Below are 22,858 nucleotides of genomic sequence, written 5' to 3'. Positions count from 1 at the left end.
AGCCACTGCCTTTGGCTCAGATCATGATCTCAGGGTCCTGGGATTGAGCCCCGCATTGGGCTCCCTGCTCAGTGGAGAGCCTGCTTCTCCCTCTCCCTCTGCCCCTCCTCCCTGCTCTCACTCTCTTGCTCTATCTCAAATAAATAAATAAATAAAAATCTTCAGAACCCTAGAAATGTAATGAATAGGGGAAATCCTTTGTTTTAAATATACATTTTGGGGAAAAAATAGTTTATACAGCATAAAAACATTAAAGATGTAAAAAATGGCAACTTATGTAATGAGAAAACAAATTTAAATAAATACCAGATATTCACAGCAGAATGTACTATGCCAACAGCACTTTTAAGACATTGATCTGGTCTAGATTTTCAGTGGAAACTTGCAGGATTCTACATCTTATGTCATCATTTTTGTTTTTCCTTTACACCAAGGGAACCAGGGCAAGTTTGAGACATTCTTCTCAGTTATCTGAATGTGGCCACCTGTCAGTCATAATTTCTAAGTGGAATCCCAGACACCTTAGCAGCTTTTGGTGTGAAACATTTTCTCCACGGTTTTGCATGGAGACTTCTTTTCTAGTTTCACAGAAGGTCCAGAGGTCTGTCCATTGGCAACTCTGTCCCCTTGAAGGACTTCCAGGTCACTATCATCAGTCCTAGGACTCTGATTGGGAGAAGCATTAAGTTACAGTCCCGTATTCCATTGGCCCCTCCAGTGTCCTGTGCCGGACTCTACATGAGCTGGTCCATATCACAGTTTCTATATATGTATGAGACAAGAAGAACGACAAATACTTCACAAACACTGTTAAGTATTGGATCTGGTTCTGTTCTGCTTTGTGACAAACACAAACTTACCCCATACGGCATTCAGATGTGCCTAGATGTTTTGTGTTTATGACTTACTATGGTTTCCATTCTGTACATGCACAAGCTGACAGGCCAGCACACTGCTAGGAACAATGCACACCTAGATCCTCTGCTCATATAATACCTCCCCTGGTATCCTTGTCCTAACAGAGCATCTCTGTAGTTTTTATACCTTCTCTGCCATCATTGTGATTTTTTCTCCTTTTCATTAGACTGTGTGGAAGCAATTGAACAACTCGGCCTTAATCAATGCATGTTTCCCAACGGTCAGCCCTTTTATTATTTTCTTGAGTAATATTCACTGTGTTTTCAGGCTCTCCTCTGTATCCTAGAGAAATTATAAAACTTTCTCATCTCAGATGAGAAGAAAGTAGTCTGTTTTTCTTGGTCTGTTTTTCTCCATGTTCATCTTTTATATATTCATGGCTCAGAGAATGTTATGCATGATTACAAGTGATTCACATTTTAGGCAAAATTGTGAATAAGATAATCCATTCCAGTAATAAATAATAAATTATAGCCATACACTGAAACCTTTTATAATTATCATAGAGGGCACCTGGGTGGCTCAGTCGGTTAAGTGTCTGCCTTCCACTTAGGTCATGATCCCAGGGTCCTGGGGTGGAGTACTGCACTTGGCTCCACACTCAGCGGGGAGTCTGCTTCACCCCCTGCCCTTCCCCCAACCCCCGCTCATGTGCGTGCTCTCTCTTTCCCACAAATATAAATACATAAAATCTCTAAACACACACACACACACACACACATAATTATCATAGAAGCAGCTGTACAACTGTGTTGTGTTACTGGTCCCAGCAATAAGGCCAGAGTCTAATCAGTAATGGAACTGTGTCCTATAATAATGTGGAAATACTTGAAATATCTTTGAATTTGTATCCTTCAACATGAAATATCACATTTGCCTAACATTCATCTGGGTGTGAGGTTCTGAAGACAGTTCCACAAAGATAAGCTGACATGTCAAATGGTCCTTCAGGAAGCTGGGGTGAGGGAAATTGTCTCAGAAGTATGACGCAGCTGATGGCAGGTGAAGCTGCGGGGAAAGCTAGGTTTTAGGCAATGCAGGCATTGGAGACTAAGTGGTGAACATTGTGTCTCATGTCCTAGGAGATACGTTGAAGTCTTGATAGATGACAATGCTCAAGGAAAACCACTAGTGCATATAAGTGTTTTCCATTATAATTGTAATAGTGAACTGCAGGGAACAAAAGAAAATACAGGTGGATGTGTCAGCTGATAGGCAAGAAGAATTACGGTGGGTAGCAAATAATGAACATATTGTGTCCAAAATCCATTAATCCAAGTTAAATGGATTTGGTGATGTGCTAGGGTTCTCTTGGCTTGTGTTAAGCTTTGATGCCAAAGCTTTTCTCTTTTGAAAGGGAACAGGTTACAAGAATAGTCTTTGGCAGTCTCAGTTTTAGCAAGCAGTTTTATGGAGGAAACGTTCACCAAGCTTGGAAATTGAAAGTGATACAGTTGGGGACAAAAGGCATGAAGTATTTTATCTAATAAGAAGTTGTATTGCTTTTGAAACATCTAAGGTAGGAAAAAAGGACACGGCTTTTAAAAAGGATATTTATTCAACATTAATGTAACTGTAATTATGTTTTAAATCTATAATTTTAATGTAAGTTTTTATTATGCAATACATTAATCCTTACAGAGGTGTGGCAGAGAGAATACAGAGTTCTTATAGAGTCCTCACTCTCTTCCCTTGTTACTGTGACATTACTATGGTCCTTTTTTTTTTTTTTTAAGATTTTATTCATTTATTTGACAGACAGAGATCACAAGGAGGCAGAGAGGCAGGCAGAGAGAGAGGGGGATGCAGCCCCCTCTGGGATGGAGCCCCGCATCGGGCTCTCTGCTCCGCAGGGAGCCTGCTTCCCTCTCTCTCTCTGCCTGCCTCTCTGCCTACTTGTGATCTCTGTCTGTCAAATAAATAAATAAATCTTTAAAAAAAAAGTAACTTAGAGAAATATTAAGAAAATCATAAGGAAAACACATTCCCAGTGCTCTACTGTATTTATCCGAAAAAATCTCTGCAAGTAGCCCCATGCACTTCAGACCCGTGTCTTTCAAGGGTCAACTTCAGTTTCTAATAGTATTGTCCCAGAAATCTCTGCGTTTATGTTAAATTGCTTATTATTTCATGTTATAAAACAGGGAATTGGCTTACATAGAAAATACTCATACAAAGTTTCTGGTAGGCAAATTTAGGAAGAGAGAACTGGGAATATCTGATAAGCAAGGAGATCAGAAGCCTCGAGTCCTCTGCCTCTCCAGCTCTACCCAGAATCCTCTCTTCTGAAGCTTCTCTAGGTCTGGCCGCACCCTGGGTTCTCCCCTCACTGAACAGATCAGAGCAGGTCAGAGGTTTGGTTCGCTCCTCCTCCCACACCTCAGGGGTAGGTACTAATGTTTGGCTGACACCCCAAATCAGATATATGGAAGCAAATAATAAGGGAGCAGAAGGCAAGCTAAGGACAAAGCAGAAGCTGATACCCCACAGCCTCTCTGCGGCCACACTCCCGGGTGGGATGTGTGTGACGTTCTTCCAGGAAACTCCCAACAGTCTTAATATTAATGTTTTGCTAGAGAGAAAAACAGCCTTAGCTTGACAACAGCAGGGTCTCCAGTATCCCAGGGTCTTCTTTAGCATATGAGAATCTTGCGGATTCCTTCTTTTGTCCTTACTTCCCCCAACTCCATTGTGTATAATCAGCCATTCCTGACCACATTTTTCTTCCAATTGGTCCTGTCCCTGTGCTTTAATAAAATCACTTTTTTTTTTTTGCACCCAAGACCCCTCAAGAATTCTTTGTTGGCCATCTGCGCTCAGTCTCACCAATAGTCGAAGACTACATCACAACGATTGTGTGTTTGGTGCCTTATTTTCCATCTTTCTCATTACATTCTGTGCCTCAAAGTGGGTCAGAATGTGCCCTTGGCATGTGGGTTACTTGGAGTTGACGGCAACCAAGACCCTATGGGCCCAAGAGAAACCTTTGCGTCTCCCTTAACTACAGAGAGGAACCTAAACTGGAGGCCCTTTCCCAAACACGGGTCATTACAGGAGATACATTTTACCTGAGTGGTCCATCGTGTGGCAGAGCAGACATCTAATTCCCAGTGTCAGGACCAAGAACTCATGTCCTCTTCAAGGGTCCTTCGAGCTGGACTATCAAATTGACATGAGACAGATTCACAAAAGAAAATCAAAGTTAATGGCATATGTACAAGGAATCTGTATAGACATGGAAATTTTAAAGACAGGCAAAATGAGGTGTATATGTGATTCTGAACTGAGGAGAAGGGGGTAGGGACCCGAGATTTCAGAGGAAAGGAATGTAGTTCACGGGGCAATAGGACAAGTGGGTGTTTGGTGGACATTTGCCTGATCATCGAGATGAGTCACTCCAAGAAAATTTATTTGTTAATAACCTTTATTCTGAAAAAGACCTTTAATTTGGATTCTTTGATGTGATGAAGTGAGGGACAAACATTTCTCTTGAGACTATAGGATCTCAAGTGCTTTCAGCTCAAAATAATACACACACCAGAGTGGCACATTCTGGTGAGGGGTGGGGACAACTATCCAGAATTTCCTCTCCTTAGTACCCTGTCAATTGCATTTCTTCACCTTGAAATCCCACACTCCTGCTCCTACTTTTTCTTGGTTTGGGATGACGTATATACCTCATTTTGCCTGCCTGACTTTGGAATTTGCATGGGTTTGTGGATTCCCCATATGTGTGCTATTCAATTTTATTCTCTTCTGTTAATCTGTCTCAGGTCAATCTGATTCTTCGTGCAGGTCGAACAACCTTGTAGGGGACAGGAATCCTTACTCCCCAGGAAGGGGACAGGGCTTTCTTGCTCTGTGACAGCTTCAAGAGCCAACCCATTTAGCAGCTTGCTTTCCATTTCTGCTATCTAGTAGTCACTCAAAGTTTTTGTTTGTTTGTTTGTTTATTTTTTAAGATTTTATTTATTTATTTGACAGAAACACAGCAAGAGAGGAAACACAAGCAGGGGAGTGGGAGAGGGAGAAGCAGGCTTCTACAGAGCAGGGAGCCTGATGTGGGACTCGATCCCAAGACCCTGGGATCATGACCTGAGCTGAAGGCAGCCGCTTAAGGACTGAGCCTCCCGGGCACCCCCTCAAGTTTTAAAAAGTAAATACATTTATATTGTGAAATGGAAAGAGGACCCAGTAGTGTCTTCAGTTGTCTCCATTTCAGCCTTTGTCTGTATCTGTCAGTGACTCGGGTCTTCTCGCTAGCTTATCTTTTAGCTCAGGCAGAAGGCCCAGCAGCACAGCATCCCAGGAAGGGGAAGGAAACTACACCCTCCAACAGCAGGGCCTGCCCTGAGCCAGCAAGACCCCACATGCCCCACGCCAATACAGTCCTCCTCGCTTTGTCCTTTATTTTCTTTATTCCAGGTAGCACGGTCCGTGATTCGGAGACCCATCTTTGAGACGTCACTCCGCGGCCTTCGCTGTGGCGGCCTCCCTTAAGTAGATTCCTTTCTCGTTTTGCTCCCACTCATCTGTCCGCTGTTGGCCAGGGCACAGGGAGGGACGCGTGGGCACGCGGCTCCTGGGGTCCCAAACAGACCAGGTTTGGCCACTCCCTGTTGACAGAATCCAAGGCAGAAAGACCCATGATGGGGAGACGAGAGAGGAAGTTACTTCGGGGACACCCACACCCGCAAGACAGCCCAGGAATGTCCCAAAGACGCTCTCCAAAGTGCTGAAAACACATCCAGGTTTACAGAAGGAAAATGGGGGGCGAAAGCGAGGGGGTAGCGGCGGGCAGGCAGCCAGGGTTAAATCTGTCCTTGTCTGGAGGTCAATGGCGGGTGGGGTCTCCCTGGCTCAGGACAGTCCCAGTGGCTTGAGGGGTCGTTTCAGTTCCCCTCAGGGGATGCTTTGCCCTCAGGGTCTTCCTCCTGAGCCAGGAGACGAGGCAGAAGGAACCCAGCTGGAAAGTCTGAGGCCACAACTGAGGCGGCCAAAGTCCTCTTTCTTGCCTTTGGATTTTGTCAGCGCGAGAGGCAGAATAGGTCTGGGACCCGTGCAGCCAGGTGTCCTTGTACCCTCGGGTCCTGGTTACGACTTAATTTCCACAGTCAGTGGAATAAAGACCTCCTTCGGCTGACATAGTTAAGATCTGTGTGTGGCAGTGTGTGTGTGAAAGGTGAGAACACTTAAGATGGCCTCTTCTAGAAAATCTGAAGTGTACAATACACTCCTACTGACTTCAGTCAGCACGCAGTACATTCAACATTCAGTGTTTCTGTATCCTGCATAGTGAGCTTTTTTAGCTTTTGACCAACATCTGAGCATTCTCCCCCACCTCAGCCCCTGGGAACAAACATGCTAATCTTTCATAATTTTGCCTTTTTTTTTTTTTTTAAAGATTCTGCATCTCTGATTTCATACAGTATCTTTTTGTCTGCGTGTGGTTTATTGAACTTAACAAAATGTCCTCTAGGATGATTCTGTTGCTGCAGATGGAAGGATTTCCTTCTTTTTGGAGGCTGATAGATGTACTGAGAATAAATTAGATGAGGCACCTCTCTCAGGAAGAGAGCTAATACCAGAGATGAGCTTTTTAAAAATATTTATTTATTTGAGAGAGAGAGCATGAGTGGGGTTAGGGGCAGAGGGAGAGGAAGAGGGAGAAACAGACTCCCTGCTGAGCAAAGAGCCCGATGTGGGTTTTGATCCCCGGACCCTGAGATCATGACCCAAGCCGAAGGCAGCTGCCTAAAGGACTGAGTCACCCAGCGCCTCCCCGCCCCACCCCCGCCTCCCCGCACCCCGAGATGAACGTTGCTTAAAGACCTGCCTGCCTGGGGTGCCTGGGTGCCTCAGTGGGTTAAGCCTCTGCCTTCAGCTCAGGTCATGATCCCAGGGTTCTGGGATCCAGCCCTGAATTGGGTTCTCTGTTCAGCGGGGAGCCTGCTTCCCCCACTCTCTGTCTGCCTCTCTGCCTACTTGTGATTTCTGTCTGTCAAATAAATACATAAAATCTCTTAAAAAAAAAAAAACAATTGACGGGGAACTTAAATCTTCTTGATGTCACCACTGATAGCACGATGATTACTTCTCTTTTGAGTATCTCATCTCTGACATTTAAGACAAAGTGAGATGGTCTGGTTTTATTCCCTTATCTCTGTTTTTATTTCTTTGTTTATTTGTTTTGCTCTTTTTTACAAGTTCGGAGTTTCTCCACATCTGGGATTTCTTTGAGCCTGGTCATGTAGCCCCACCTGTCCTTTACTCAGTATCTTTGAGGTTCCCATGTTAAGAATTTTTTTTTCTCTTGTGAACCTGTCTTGTGTTTGCTTAACTATTAGGACAAAGAATTGTGGGGCACCTGGGTGGCTCAGTAGGTCATGATCTCAGGGTCCTAGGATCGAGCCCCGCATCAGGCTCGCTGCTCAGTGGGGAGCCTGCTTCTCCCTTTCTCTCTGCCGCTCCCCCTGATTGTGTTCTCTTTTTCACTTATTTTCTTTCTCAAATGAATAAATCAATAAAATCTTTTTTTAAAAAATCACAAAGAATTGAGAAGAGATGAAAAAAAAAATGTTTTCCTCTCCTATACCTTTATTCTGTTGGCAAAAAAATGACCTTCATGCTTCAAAGCCAAAACAGAAGACAAAGGCAGAGTTTGGGATAAAGAGAAACAGTACCTTTGTTGCTTTGTGAGGCAAAGGAGGGCGCAGAGGGCCGGGCTTTCCAAACCAAAAGCCCACCTGGAGGAAAGGTCAGGGGGTTTTGTAGGGAAATGCAGTGATCTGGGAAACAAAGAAGAAAAATTATAAATTTCTTTTGTATTTACAGCCCACTGGCAAGTCTTAGGCAGGCAGAGTTACATTCCCCTAGGAATTCAACTGCCTGGATGTTAACACTTTGCTAAGGGCAGAAGGCAGTCTTAGCCCGACCCCCAGGATCTTGTAAGTCTTCTCTAACAGATAAAAATTCCTTTGGAAAGTTCTTTATCTCTAACCCCCACGCCCCACCAAGATACATTTTGGCAATCATCCCCGAAGTATATGACCTACTGATTTATATCTGAAGGGCCTCATTGAGAAAGGACATGTGGGGCTGGGTAGGGAGTGATAGATAGGTAGGGGCTCCATGATCAGGCTCACAGAAATCGCAGAAATGCTCACGCACAAGGAAACCAGGAATAAGGAAACAAACCAGACCACCCTGCCCTGGGCATTTGGGTTGGAGTCTTTTATGGCAGTCACATTGTGACAAATGAAAAATAACCAGACCCCAAAGAAGAAGTAAGCCATTAAAGATGTTATCCCCTGTCCTTAGTCAAACTGAGGCTTCTCAAGAACCTTAAGGCCACTAGCTCCCGGGTCAGTTCTGAATATAAGACCGTCGATGGAGGCCCACATTGGCAACCCCATCAGGACCCCTCTCACTCTGGAGAGTTTTCATTATCCTTGCTTAATAAAACTCTACCACTTTATTCACTCCCCTTTGTCCTCAAGATTTACTCTTTGACTCCCTGAGACAAAAAGCTCACGCTCCTCCTTCAACAGGATCTACCTGGTTTTGACAAGATTGTGTCTGTGCCGCCAGCCTTGTTGATCAGGTTTTCAGTGTGCTACCAGATTCCTTAAAAAAAAAAAAAAAAAAAAGTCTAAGACGGGAGGAGGGGAGGTTTCCAAACAAGAAAAAAAGTTACTTAGTTTAATAGCCTGACTCCCAGGGGCACCTGGGTGGCTCAGTGGGTTAAGCCTCTGCCTTGGGCTCAGGTCATGATCTCAGGGTCCTTGGATCGGGCCCCGCATCGGGAGCCTGCTTCCTCCTCTCTCTGCCTATTTGTGATCTCTGTCAAATAAGTAAATAAAAAAATCTTAAAAAAAAAAAAGATTTATTTAAAAAAAATGCCCCCCAGGTGTTTTAAGGCAGCCATTTTGATTTTGTTCCGCTTGATGCTTTTAAATGGTTTCAGTTTCAGTTACCAGGGGAACCGGAGTGAGATAACTTCACATTTACAGTGAGAAGCCACGGAACATTCTCTAGGATAGCTAAACTTAAGTGAAAATATTGAGGAATTAGAATTCCCATTTACTACTGTGGGAAACAAAGGCATTGATTTCCTTCCTGCCGGCAGCCCACTGGCAAGTCCTTGAAACAGATGGAGTGACCTTCCTCTGGGAGCTCAACTGCCTTGCGTGTTGACTCTTTGCTAAGGACAAAAGACAGTCTTAGAATAACATTATCCCAGCCTCCCAAGATCCTGTCAGTCTACGTTAACATATGAAAAGTCCCGTAGAAACTTCCTTTATTTCTACCTCCCAAGATACATGTTAGCAATTATCCCCCAAACATACGGCCCACTGGTATACCTCTGAAGTATCTAATGACTGAGGGTTTACTGAACAGTAACAAATGAACATTTCATAAAAATAGCTAGCCCTGTCAATATCCTGGAACAACATTTGGATGTTCCCAAAATACTTTGGAGACATGTGCTGTCCTTACTCCCCTTCCAGCTTAAAAGTATATAATCAGTCACCTGTTGGCATGTGAGTCCTGCCCCATACTTTAATAAAACCACCTTTTTGCATCAAAGATATCTCAAGAATTCTTCCTTGGCCATCGACTCCGAACCACAACATTCTACACCAATGGGAATTTTAAAAGTACATTCAGTTTGGAAAATGACTTGGCCATGACTTATGAAAATAAACTTTGCTAACCAAGGGGAGCATTTTATCACCACAAAATAGGTCTCTTTGGCCTAAGGCTTATTTTAAAGAAACAAAGGAAAAGCTCTGAAACCCTACAGAAGTTGCCTTTGGTAAAACAGATTTGCATTTGTTAAGGGCAAGCTCCATTTGTGAGGGTGTCTCCCTCTGTTCCGTAGAAAGAGGGACAAAGTGTCAGTTTCCAGAAACTCTCACCAGTGGACAAGGCACGGATTAAATAGCAGTAACAATCATGGACTTGGTCACTGTGCTTTGCCTGGTCACCTCCCCCAATGCTTCCCAGTAGGACACTGTGTGGAGTTTCAAAAATGATCATACTCCGAGCATCCCACCCAGATTCTGTCCATTGGTGAGGGTGGAAAAAACAGTGTTGTTTTAGTGAAACACTCCAGGCGATTCTAGATGAGTCCACCGATAAGCAAGAGGGCTTCCCCTGAATAGAAGACAGCGGAGCGCAGGCTTTGGCTCAAGCAGAGGTAACACGGCCTCCGCCCAGTGATTCTAGAAGCATCAGGTCCGAGCAGCATACTTCTTTCTTTCTGCTCTCCCAGAAGTTGTGAGTGTGTCTGTGGCTGGGAGGCCCCCTGAAAGCAGAGAAGGAAAAACTCAAAGATTAGTTTCCAAGGAGATATTCATTATTTCTGAATAGCTCTTGATACAAAAGGCTAGGAAATTGGACCTTTTCTGCATTTCAAAGTCCTTCCTGGAGGCGAGTGGTTTAGAGGTGCAGAGGCTCTGTCCGTGGCTTTAAAAAGGCATTTTCTCCTGACGCTGCTGTGATTTCTCCTAGAATCTGTTCTGAGGAAGAACGCCAAAGGACCAAGTGAAAAAAGAAATGGCCAGCTCTCAGGTAAGGCTTGCGTCTGAGTTTAGAGGCCCAGTCATGTTTTTCTCCTGAAATTCCTCACACTTAGAAATTGCAAATCTGACTTTTCTAGTTCTGATGTTTCTGCTTTATGTTTACACCTAATTTTTGAAACTATCCAGAAATGATATTCAAAATTAGGTCTTTAAAAACACTTCTCGGGGCGCCTCGATGGCTCAGTGGGTTAAGCCTCTGCCTTCGACTCAGGTCATGATCTCAGAGTCCTGGGATCGAGCCCCGCATCGGGCTCTCTGCTCAGCAGGGAGCCTGCTTCCTCCTCTCTCTCTGTCTGCCTCTCTGCATGCTTGTGATCTCTCTGTCAAATAAATAAATAAAATCTTTTAAAAAAATAAATAAAAATAAAAACACTTCTCACCTATAAGCCAGAGCCTTCTAACCCTTCTCTCCAACCTGGCTTCCAGTAGGCCATCAACAGTTGTCACTTTGAGGGGTGCCTGGGTGGCTCAGTCATTAAGCATCTGCCTTCAGCTCTGGTCATAATCCCAGGGTCCTGGGATCAGGCCCTACGTCAAGCTCTCCACTGGGCAGGAAGCCTGCTTCTCCCTCTCCCATGTCCCCTGCTAATATTCCCTCTCTTGCTGTGTCTCTCTCTGTCAAATAACTAAAACAAAACAAAAGAAAACAAAAACTGTTGTCTGCCAGTATTGAAAATAATCCCATGGTGAGAGATCCACGGGGAAGGTGTTAAGTTAAGGATTCCTGTTGCTGAGGGGGTCTGGTCCTGGGATATCGGTGGAGGAAAATGGTCTTATTTTGGTCCCATCTGGAAGCCTTACAGCTCTGTATAGACTAGGAGTAAGAAAATGCACAGATAAACAGTAGATATGAGACCCAGAAAAATGTGTAACATTCTCTGGAAAAAAAAAAGGGCGAGGTCCATACCCTTTAGCATGTAGAAAACATACTGTATCTAAAATATACTATATATTCCAGGACAGGGAAAGTATATGTGATCGAAGTGTGCATAAATCCAGTGTATTCCCATAATTTCATTGACATTCTGACTTGCTTCTTAGGGAATACAAGAATGCGGTGCCTACATGGGGTGTCTCTTGATCAGATGGGGGGCTCTTAAATGTCCGGTGATGATCATGTGTGGGCCCGGCTAGGGGAAGCAAGAGAACACACCTGAGGCAGAACAAAGGAGCTAGAAGTTCATTGGATACACAGCAAGGGAGCAGGGAACAGGAGCTAGGAGAGAGGCTGTCTGCAAGGAAGTGGTGGGTGGGACCTGTTTTTACAAGGGGAAGATGAGGAGGTATGGAGACAGATGGAATATTCCCTTTTTGGGAATGGGACCTGGTTCTAAGTAGCCCATCGGTTACTTAGGGCCTATGGCTATTTTGGGGTGGGTCGCCTGATGGGCCTGTCCAGTTCAGGCACGCAGTCACCGGGCCTTTTCCCAGTCCAGTGCTCAAGCCTGTTTGCCTAAAAGTGGCCTCAACCTTTGCAGGATTCTTGTCTGTCTGGAGCAGAAGAAAGACTCTCGCACACAAAATGGTAAAGGAATAGTGTATCAAGTGAAGTGAAGGGGAGAACAGAAAAAGAGCTTTCTAGAGTGAGAGGAGTCCAGAACAGGTTGCCACAGAGCACTTTTATGGTTGGTCTTTTATAGAAAAGTGACAAGGGCACTTAAATCTTCTTGATGTCACCCCCCATAGCGCCATGATTACTTCTCCTTTGAATACCTCATCTCTGATGTTTAAAGCAAACAAGGTGGTCTGGTTCTGTTCCCTTATCTCTGGTTTCCTTCCGTGTCCTCATTCCTGGGATTTTTGGTGAACCTGGTCACTTAGCCTATGACCTATCCATCCCCACCCATCCCCGCCAGTCCCTTACTCAACACCGAAGGTCACCGGTCCTTCAGTGTGCCTTAGGCACTCATACCAACTTGTTCCATCACAGCTGATGTTAACTTCTTTAATGGCTTGATGCTTTCTGCCAGACAACCCGCCAGTAATGCTCATTTGTTCCTTTTTACATTCATGAGGGTCTTCGATGGATTTCCTCAGTGATGTGCAGAAACCATCACGTTTCAGCTGGAAATTCCTTAGTTTGTCTTTACTGGTAGTGTTTGATCAGGAGAACAAAGCAAAAGAAATGTAGAGGAAAATGAAATGTCCTTACAACATGCCACCCACTGATAAATACCAGAGACAAGCAAAGTGTGGCTTTCTTCAAGGAATTCACAGGTGCCTTAGTGTAATGCTTTGCTAGAGGGAAAAGCTACCTCAGGTGGACAATAGCCAGACCTCCAGGATCCTGTAAGTCCTCTTCAACATATGAAAATCCCTTCAGAATTTCTTTTGTGTCCCCTTAACGGAAAGGCATATAATCAATGCCTTCTCAAAATCACACTGCAGCTTTCTGGTAATGGCTCTTGTCCCTGAGGTTAATAAAACAGAATTTTTTTTTTAACTAATAATGTCTCAAGAATCCTCTCTTGACCATTTGCTCACAAGGCGCCTCACATGAGTTTGCACTGGACACATGAAGGCTCCCACCTTGCTGTAGTTGGTAGCACGGACTTCTGGGAGTAGAGGATCTGACTCAGTCAGGCCTCCCTCTTGTGAGTTTTTACTTGATTCCACACTCATGTCATAGACATACTCTTCAAAAAAAAAAAAAAGAAAAAGATATTGTTTATGTTTATTTTAGAGTGAGAGAGATGGTGTGTGTGAGAGAAAGAAGGAGGGTTGATCCAAGGTAGACGCAGGGGGGGAGGGAGAGACTTTCCAGCTGACTCCGAGCTGAGTAGATCCCAGAACCCTGAGATCATGAGCATGATCTGAGCCGAAGTCCAGAGGAAGGTGCTTAACCCATTGTGCCACCGGTCACCCTATTTCCTCCTTTGTATTTTCAGAAGAAGAAAACAAGAATCACATAATTAACATGTTTGAGGATCTTAAAATCCTGAAATAGGTCACAGATGATGATTGAAACCAAAGTGTCCGATGAAATACTGTGTAGTGGGATCTTCAAGCACGGGGGTCAAGAGAGAATTCTGGAGATGCTGTATGGTACTGGAGGTAGTAGTAGGTTTATTGAAGTAGCGTGGGGACAGGACCTGTGGGCAGAAGCAGCTGCAGGTCGGCCGCATGAAGCTGGTGGTTAATATGCTCAGTGTTCAAGGGGGGAGGGTAGGTGCACAGAGTATTAGATCACAAATGTTTGTTCGAATTTGTACATCTAAAACTACTTTTGCAAGATTTCTCCGATGTTATTGTTCAATTCGATATTAATATTGGTGAGATGTACAGGGAGTCAAGAGACCCTTTAACAATGTAGCAAGCAGGGGTGCAGGGGTGGCTCAGTGGGTTAAGCCTCTGCCTTGGGCTCAGGTCATAATCCTGAAGTCCCAGGATGGAGCCCTGCATCAGGCTCCCTGGTTGTCAGGGAGTCTGCTTCTCCCTCTGACCCTCCCTCTTTTCATGCTCGCTTTCTCTCTCTCTCATTCTTTCTCTCAAATAAATAATCCTTAAAAAAAAAAAAAGAATGTAGCAATTAGTATATTTTTTCTTAGCAGAACTAGGAAGCCTGTGGGTCAGCCTTCTGAGTTACAGGTAAACGTTTTTCTGCTTGTATCCCTCATCATACTACCCGTGTAAATAATAGCTATTTTTTTTAAAAGATTTTATTTATTTGACAGAGAGAGAGAGAGAGATCACAAGCAGGCAGAGAGGCAGGCAGAGAGAGGGAAGCCTGATGCGGGGCTCAATCCCAGGACCCTGAGATCATGACCTGAGCCAAAGGCAGAGGCCCAACCCTCTGAGCCACCCAGGCACCCCAATAATAGCTATTTTATCTGTATCATTCTATGTGTTTGTGTTGATAGTGGGAATAAAAAACAGAGGCAGCATCATCCATAATGTGATTTGTAAGTCTCATGTGAATGAAAATGGTTCTTGAGCTATCACCGTGACAGTTTTCTACTCTACCACTTCTTTTTTTTAAAGATTTTATTTCTTTATTTGACAGAGACCACTAGCAGGCAGAGAGGGAGGCTGAGGGAGAGGGGGAAGCAGGCTCCCCGCTGAGCAGAGAGCCCGATGTGGGGCTGGATCCCAGGAACCTGAGATCAGGACCAGAGCCGAAGGCAGAGGCTTAACCCACTGAGCCACCCAGGCGCCCCTAGTCATTAACCTTTTATTGCGTGGTTTCTGTTTTCACCACAGAAGCCTCTCTCCATGGGGTGTTTTGGCTAAAGTAAAGGGTAAGGTGAAAAGAAGAGGTTAACTCAAATGTGGGATAAAGTTTGGTGGGTACAGTCAGATAAGCAGTGACGGTCAGGTGTTGGGGTCTAGCTGGTGACATTAACTCCCTCTTTCAACTTAGGGACCATTGTGAACTCTATCTATGGCCTCTTGGTGACTGTGGTATTTATTGCAGGGACAGCTGACCTTCAGGGATGTGGCCATAGAATTCTCGGAGGAGGAGTGGGGACGCCTGACCCACACTCAGCGGCAACTGTACAGGGATGTGATGTTGGAGAACTACGGACACCTGCTCTTCTTGGGTGAGAATGACTCCTTCCAGATTTCCCAGATCACACTCAGGGTTTCATTCTCCTTTGAAGACTGTCTCTTGGATGATTCCTCTTTGCATAACTGGAGATCAGATCACTGCACTAAGGAACACAAGTAAGGATTGGTAGGTGTAGTCAAAATCCTCCTGACGATTGCTTTTCAGCTTTAGCCTCCCCTTCCAGGAGGTAACATCATTTCTATAGATCAGCGGCTGTTGAAAGCCTGGCGTGGCATAAAATGGTACTGCCTGCATTTAAACTCCAATTTTCACTCCTTATCATTGTATCAGCAGTACTTAGAAGTGCAAGTTAGGACGTGACTCTTTGAAAGTCCTTCATGTTCTACAGGGGCTGCTGGTCAACAGTGTTTGGGAAATCATCTTTTAGAATTCTGCAGTGTTCTCTCTTCTCTGCTGAGCGCAGTGTGGACCGAGAGACTCTCCAGCAATATGTGTATTTGGTTTCTCTATTCAACAGGTCTCATTGTGTCAAAGCCTGATTTGGTCTCCTTTTTGGAGCAAAAGAAGGACCCTCGGGATGTGACGAGAAAGAAGACAGTGGTCTTTGATCCAGGTAGGTGGGAATGGATGAAGCAGATGACAGAGGTGAGGTCCAAGTCTGAAGGAGGAAGGTAAACCTTCAAATGTGGTTCCAGTAGCTCTGCTTGAATGAAAATCCGTTGGAGAAGCGCCGTCTTATGTCTCTGACTCTCCCAGAGGGACATCTGTGAGCCAACATCATCATGCTTTTATTTTCTCTAAGGATTCTGCTTCAGCTGTCAGTGATGGTCCATCATGTCCACAGGGAGGACCAGGAGACTCTCCTGGGAGTGGGAGGGTCTCCATAATCTGAGAGATTTTCCATTGCTTTGAGGGTCTTGGGAAAATCTCCCTATTTCTGAGGGTCTCTGTGCTAAGTCTCTTCTAAGTTCTGTTTTCCTTCGTGTGAGAAACTGTGCCAGCGTTGTGGTGGGTATACTGGGGATTGGTGCGGAAATCCCCGGAACACTGGAGATAGACCCCCGTAGTTTCTGGTTTATGCTTTCCAATGTTATGGAGGCTTTAATCTTAAACATATAAAACTGAGACTCAGTAAGTTCATCAGTTAACAAAGCACTTCCCTAAAATGATTGAATATAATCCTTTATTTCACTTCAAATATTCATTCTTCGGGGCACCTTGGTGGCTCAGTGGGTTAAGCCTCTGCCTTCAGCTCAGGTCATGGTCTCAGGGTCCTGGCATTGAGCCCCACATTGGGCTCTCCTGAAGGAGTCCACTTCCTCCCCACTCCCACCCCCCTGCCTGTCCCTCTGCCTACTGTCATCTCTGTTAAATAAAATCTTAAAAAAAAAAAAAAAAAAAAGAACATTCACAACTAAGTGAGTTGTTGTAATATTGGCATTAATTTCAATATCTATTTATGTTGAATTTATATTCTCTTTGCATGAGAAGCACTTTTGGTGAATCAAAAGCAATTTTTACATTTTTTATAACTCTGTACCTTGTCTAGGTGTTATATTTTGTCCTAACTGTGGTGTTATTCCCGTGATATGCTTTGACAGCATTCTCATTAACTTTTCTGTCTTCTGTATGTATTTTCATTCTGGTTACCTTAGAGATTCCTTAAAACATCTTAAAGTTACATAGCAAACCATTTTAAACCAAAGTCAGTTTTATAGGAAAGTTTTCTACTTCAACCTCTCCACCCCTGAACCTACTTTATGTTACCGCTATCAGAAATTCTTTTATGTTGTGTAATTAATTAGGTCGATTTATGATTTTTATGCTTTTAAGAACTCTATAGCAGAAATACGGGTAACCCGTGCTACCTCATTACAGCAGTACAGTTTTCCAGAATTGTGTAAATATTTATATTAGCAGGAGTTTTATGTTGTCACGTGCTTTCAGTTGCTCTTTTGAATCCTTTTAATTCAAACAGAAAGATGGGACGCCTGGGTGGCTCAGTTGGTTAAGCGGCTGTCTTCGGCTCAGGTCATGATCCCAGCGTCCTGGGATCGAGTCCCACATCGGGCTCCTTGCTTGGCAGCGAGCCTGCTTCTCCCTCTGCCTCTGCCTGCCACTCTGTCTGCCTGTGCTCACTCTCGCTTCTCTCTCTATGACAAATAAATAAATAAAATCTTTAAAAAAAAAAAATTCAAGCAGAAAGATTTCCTTTCACCTTTCTTGGGACAGGTCTGCTGGTAAATAAGAGGGTCTTTTGCTTGGCGTAGCCGTCATTTGCACAGTCAGGCACAGCAGTTCCGCCAGGTCGATTGTTCTTGGTGTGGATTGTTTCCTCTGCGTGTAGTTGAATACATGATCGCACTCCCTTTTCCTGTAAGGTCTGCTGAAAATTTCAGTTATAGTCTCATAGCAGCTCTTTTTCATAGAAGGTTAGTTACTTTTGTCACGCTGTTTCAAAATTCCCTTTTCACCTCAGATTTTTTTTTAAGGGTTTTGTTTATTTGTTTCACAGAGAGAGCACGCACAAGCAGGGAAAGTGGCAGGCAAGGGAGAGGAGAAACAGGCTCCCTACTGAGCAGGGAGCCCTCTGTGGGGCTTGATAACAGGACCCCAGGATCATGACCTGAGCCGAAGGCAGACACTTAACCAACTAAGTCACCCAGGTGCCCCTCACCTCTGAGTTTTGATAGGTTTGTTTATTTATTTTAATTTTTTATTTGACAGAGAGAGAGATCACAAGTAGACTGAGAGGCAGGCAGAGAGGTGGGGGAAGCAGACTCCCTGCTGAGCAGAGATGTGAGGCTGGATCCCAGGACCCTGAGATCATGACCTGAGCTGAAGGCAGAGGCTTAACCCACTAAGCCACCCAGGCGCCCCTTTTGTTAGGATTATTATAATGTGTCAGTGTGTTCATGTCTTGACATTTATCCTCCTATGAATTACTGAGATGGTTGAGTTTGTCTTTTTCCCACTTATGTGTGCAGTAGAAGCCTTTAGTTCTTCATGTCAACTCTTCCCCCCTTTTTACTCTCCTCTCCTTATGGGATCCCCTTAATGTACATATCAGTCCACTCACTGGTGTCCCATGAGTCCCCAGACTGTGTCCTTTTTGACATTTTTCTTTGATCTTCAAAACAAGGGTCTTTAGATAGTCTGATTGTTTCTTCTGCTTGAGCAAGTCTGTGGGTGACCTACTGGTGTGTTTTTAACTTCCGTCATCGTGTTCTTTTTTTTTTTTAAGATTTTATTTATTTGAGAGAGAGACAGTGAGAGAGAGCGTGAGCTAGGAGAAGGTCAGAGAGAGAAGCAGACTCCCCATGGAGCTGGGAGCCCAATGTGGGACTCGATCCCGGGACTCCGGGATCATGACCTGAGCCGAAGGCAGTCGTCCAACCAACTGAGCCACCCAGGCGTCCCCCGTCATCGTGTTCTTAACTCCCTGTTCCTGCTTGGCCGATTGTTATACTTCGTGTCTTTGGGTTTACATTTTGGTCATGACCCGTTTTCTGGTCTCACTGAATTTCATATCTGTTTTCTGTTCCTTTCTCCATGTGTATCTTTATGATGGTTAGTTCTTTGTCATGCAAATAGGAGTTCTTCATTAACGGAGGGTCCTTTTGTGGGACTTCTTTTGTTTGATGTGGCGAAGGCTTTGACTACCATTCTAAAAGTTAACAACATAAGGCAACACATACTGGTGAGAAGGTCGATAAAGGTAAAAAAAGAAAAAAATGTGGCAAAGCCTTTAGGCAGAACCACAACTTTCTAAGCCTGGGAGAGTGCATGATGACAGAAACCCTACAAATGTAAAAAATGTGGCAAAGCTTTTATTTCATAATCCAGACTCTTCAACATGAGATCATACATCCTGTGGAGATACTGTAAAATGTCCAGAATGTAGACAACGTCTTCACAATGAACTTCATCTTCCTCAACCTCAGAGAAAGCATACGGGATAGAAATGCCAGAAATGTAATGGTGGATGAAAAACCTATGTTTTAGTATATACTTAAGAAAAAAGTCTTAGTGAAGGAAAGAAAAAAAACAAAAGATGTGAGCAGTTAGCGAACTATGTAATGGAATGACATTTATATAAAATCAGAAAAGTCACAGCAGAAAGCAGTTAGTCTCATTTTCCAGACATGATTCTAAAGTTGGGTATTTATTATAGAAAAGAATGCAAAATTCAAACAGTTAAATCAATAACATTTTAGCTTTGGACAACGCAGACATTAAGGGTGTCAACTCTAACACAATTGACAATCTGCTTTTCACTCTTGGGTCTCCAAACATCCAATCACACCTAGCTTTCCATAGAAAGACCCCATTGTTGACCAGAACCCTTACCTAAAACAAATAGTCCGTATTCCCTGTGTTTTATACGGTATTGTTATAGTAAGGTAGGCTTAAGAAGAGTCAATATTAAGGAAATCATAACAGAAAACATTTTTAGACTACTACACAGTAGGTATCAACAAAATCGAGGTGTAAGTGGATCCAGGCCCTTCAAACCCATGTTACTCGATTGTGAGCTGCATCTGTTAATATGCCTCAAAGGATCAAGGGATGATCATTATCTGGGGAGGGATAATAGTGTGTCTCTTCCTTTTCTTTTGACCACATTTGAGATTTTTCACATGGCAAATACTATTTTACTCTTAAATCATTTCATGCTGTGCCTTTATTGCTTGTATACATGCAAAGTGATTTTATCGTTGCTGCCTCAGAGACACGAGGGGCTCTTGTATAATGGGGAGTTCGCGCGTGCCACTTTGCACAGAAGGTTAAGGAGGCTGTGGTGTATAGTGTATGAGGAAAGCCCACATGGAGATGCCGTTTGTGGTTGATGTGTAAGAGTGATATAAATCATGGTGGAGTAAGTGTTCAGGGAGTCATTATTTACATTAAAGTAAAACAGAGAGGTGTCCCTGGGTGGCTTAGCTAATGATCCATCTCTTTATTTCAACTCAGGTCATGATCTTGGGGTCTTGGAAGAGCCCCACGTTGGGCTCAAGCTCAGCATAGTCTGCTAGGGATTCTCTCTCCCTCTCCCTCTGGCCCTTCCCCTGTGGTGCTCTCACATGCTCTTTCTCTAAATAAATGGATAAATCCTTTTTTTAAAAGATTTGGTTCATTTGTCAGAGGGAGAGAGAGAGAGAGAGAGAGAGAGAGAACAAGCAGGGGGAGCAACAGCAGGAGAAGCAGTCTCCCAGCGGAGCAAGGATCCTGATTTGGGACTCGATCCAGGGTACTAGGATCATGACCCGAGCTGAAGGTAGACACTTAACCAACTGAGTCACCCAGACATCCCATGGTTAGTGTTGTTTTTTTTTAACCATTTGTAAAAATGTTCTCTTATGCCAAGACCACAGTAACACAATCTGTTATATTTTTCTAATAACATCATTAATTATCTTACAGTTTTGCTCAGAAATGTATTAAACAACGTCTTCTGTGGTTTGAGTAGTGATTGAAGTTTTCTATTGTTTTAAGACTTTGTAAGTAATCTCTGCCATCAACATGGAGCTTAACCTTAAAACGTTGAGATCAAGAGTCCCATCCACTACCATGTGAACCATCTGGCTGCTGTTTGAATGATCATTCCTGTGTTCCCATAGCAGAATGCCTTCTCAGGGCTTGGTGATAGCAGTAATCTACTTGTCATGGACAGTAGCTGGAATCTTGGCAAACTGAGAGCTGTTTTTACCATTATCTCACTGGGCGTGGGTTAACTTCTACAGAATTTACTGCCAAACATGAGTTTAGTCAAGTCATTGGTCATTGTCTTTAAAAAGAGTGATGGCTTTTGGGTGAAGAGATTCCTGTCATGATTTTGGATGTAGACTTCTTTGGTATTTTCACAGAGTGGCCAGGAGTGTGTCCATTGTAGTACACTGTGGGTCTCGAGTGTCTTCTAGACCATTAAGATTAGCCCTATGTATGCTGCCTGGAAGGAGCTAAAGTGAAGACTTCCAAGTACATGACCTTTTCATTTTCCTCCATATGTCACTCCCAAATGAGCAGCAAAACATGCTGAAGGAACACCCATTTTAGGAACCATCGTGGATATCAGAAGAAAATTATACATTTGCTCTACTCAGCAATTGTTACTCACCCATTGTTACTATTCCTTGAAATCATGTTGTGAGCTCATGGTCCACCCCAGTGGTTCCTTGATTTTCATCCAGTACAGGCACAAGCAGTGGGTCGAGTGTATTCATAAGATCAGCATTTCCTCCAGATCTTCACCTAAGTTCATAGCCTCCCAAAGTATTTTTCTCCTTCTGTTTCACTTGACTCAATCTCCTGCATCTTTTATGTCTACATTACTGTTGTTAATATTCTCCATTGATGGTTCCTGGAACACCTCTGCCCTAATTCCTATGTGGTCCCAATCATTAGCCCTTTTACTGTCATGGGCCATGATTCTGTTATATGCAGGGCTTACTCTTCCTCGGTAAGAAACATAAAATCCTCTCATCTTTTCAGATCCATGTAAATTGTATGCTTTTGTGCAATTTCTTCACCCCTCTCCCTTAGAAGCTCACTACAGAAATTTAAGGTAGATTCTTACTACTGGGATCTCTTTACCTGTTCAAATGCAAGACCTACGGAGACATTGAGAAGAGAACATAAGAGCTCACGCGATTCTTCTGTATTGTATCGTGCAGATCATAGTCTTCAACAGGGTTTCAGTGATGCAGACTGGATAGATTTTCTTCCAGATCCTGTGTCAGATTCAGAAGTGTTTGACGAGGTGGTGTACACATGGGAAAATTAGGCAGGAATCAAGCCGGGGTCAAACTGAGTGGGGGATTTTGTTGGGAGACGATTCTCTGTGGGTTTATGTTTCTCCATGTTTCGTGGATGGAGGTGTTGGAAGTTTTTCTTCTTGTCTTTACAGTGATGTTTGTGTATTAAAAAGCTTCGGAATATACTGGTAGTGTCTTGCTCTTGGATAGAGCACAGATTTGTTCACCCTACAGGAAATTAGAGATAGCTCCTTCCATGGCAAAGTTCAGGTACATAGGCTAGATGTTCCTTTAAGATATTGGGGTTTCTGGGATACCTCAGTGGCTCAGTTGGCTAAAGCCTCTGCCTTCGGCTCATGTCATAAGCCCAGGTGTCTGGGATTGAGCCCCACATCAGGTTCCCTGCTCAGTAGAGAGCCTGCTTCTCTTTCTCCCTCTGCCTGCCGCTCTGCCTACTTGTGTTCTCTATCTCTTTGTCAAATAAATAAATAAAAACTTTAAAAAGAGAGAGAGAAGAAAAGAACAAAAACCAGATACAGATATGCCTAAACATGTGTCACTTAAACTACTTTTTTTTTTTTTTTTTTTTTTTTTTTGTACACAGAGAGAGAGAGAGAGAGAGAGATCACAAGTAGGCAGAGAGGCAGGCAGAGAGGGAGGGGGAAGCAGGCTCTCTTCCGAGCAGAGAGCCTGATGCAGGACTTGCTCCCAGGATCCTGAGATCATGACCTGAGCTGAAGGCAGAGGCTTAACCCACTGAGCTACCCAGGTGCCCCACTTAAACTACTTTTTAGGAAGTTGCATGTAAAGGAAAGCTAACCTACTCTGCACATTAAGGTAATCCTATGTATTCATGGGAGGATATAAACTTAGGAAAGTGAATTTATCTGTAACACAATGCTAGAGAAAGGAGAAGACATGGGAGAGAGGTGAGAGCTCCCAGCAGGAACCCAGCATTCAGAAGTGAATCCTGGAGTCCTCACAGGCTGAGCAGCCCAGAAGACACATGAAGAGCAGTCATTTCTGTGTGAGCTTCTTTAGTTGTTTCCCCTGCAGTGTTCTCTCTCTCATGTCTCACCATTAAAGTG

General features: G+C 43.8%; 1 pseudogene; it reads left to right on the top strand.

The window, feature by feature from the left end:
* The window catches only part of LOC125088918 (zinc finger protein 107-like), a 166,738-nt pseudogene that overhangs the window by 109,656 nt on the left and 34,224 nt on the right, over positions 1 to 22,858 (top strand).

The sequence above is a fragment of the Lutra lutra genome, chromosome 17 (genome assembly GCF_902655055.1).
Source record: "Lutra lutra chromosome 17, mLutLut1.2, whole genome shotgun sequence".
Taxonomy (NCBI): domain Eukaryota; kingdom Metazoa; phylum Chordata; class Mammalia; order Carnivora; family Mustelidae; genus Lutra; species Lutra lutra.
This window is presented reverse-complemented; position numbering and strand designations above follow the sequence as displayed.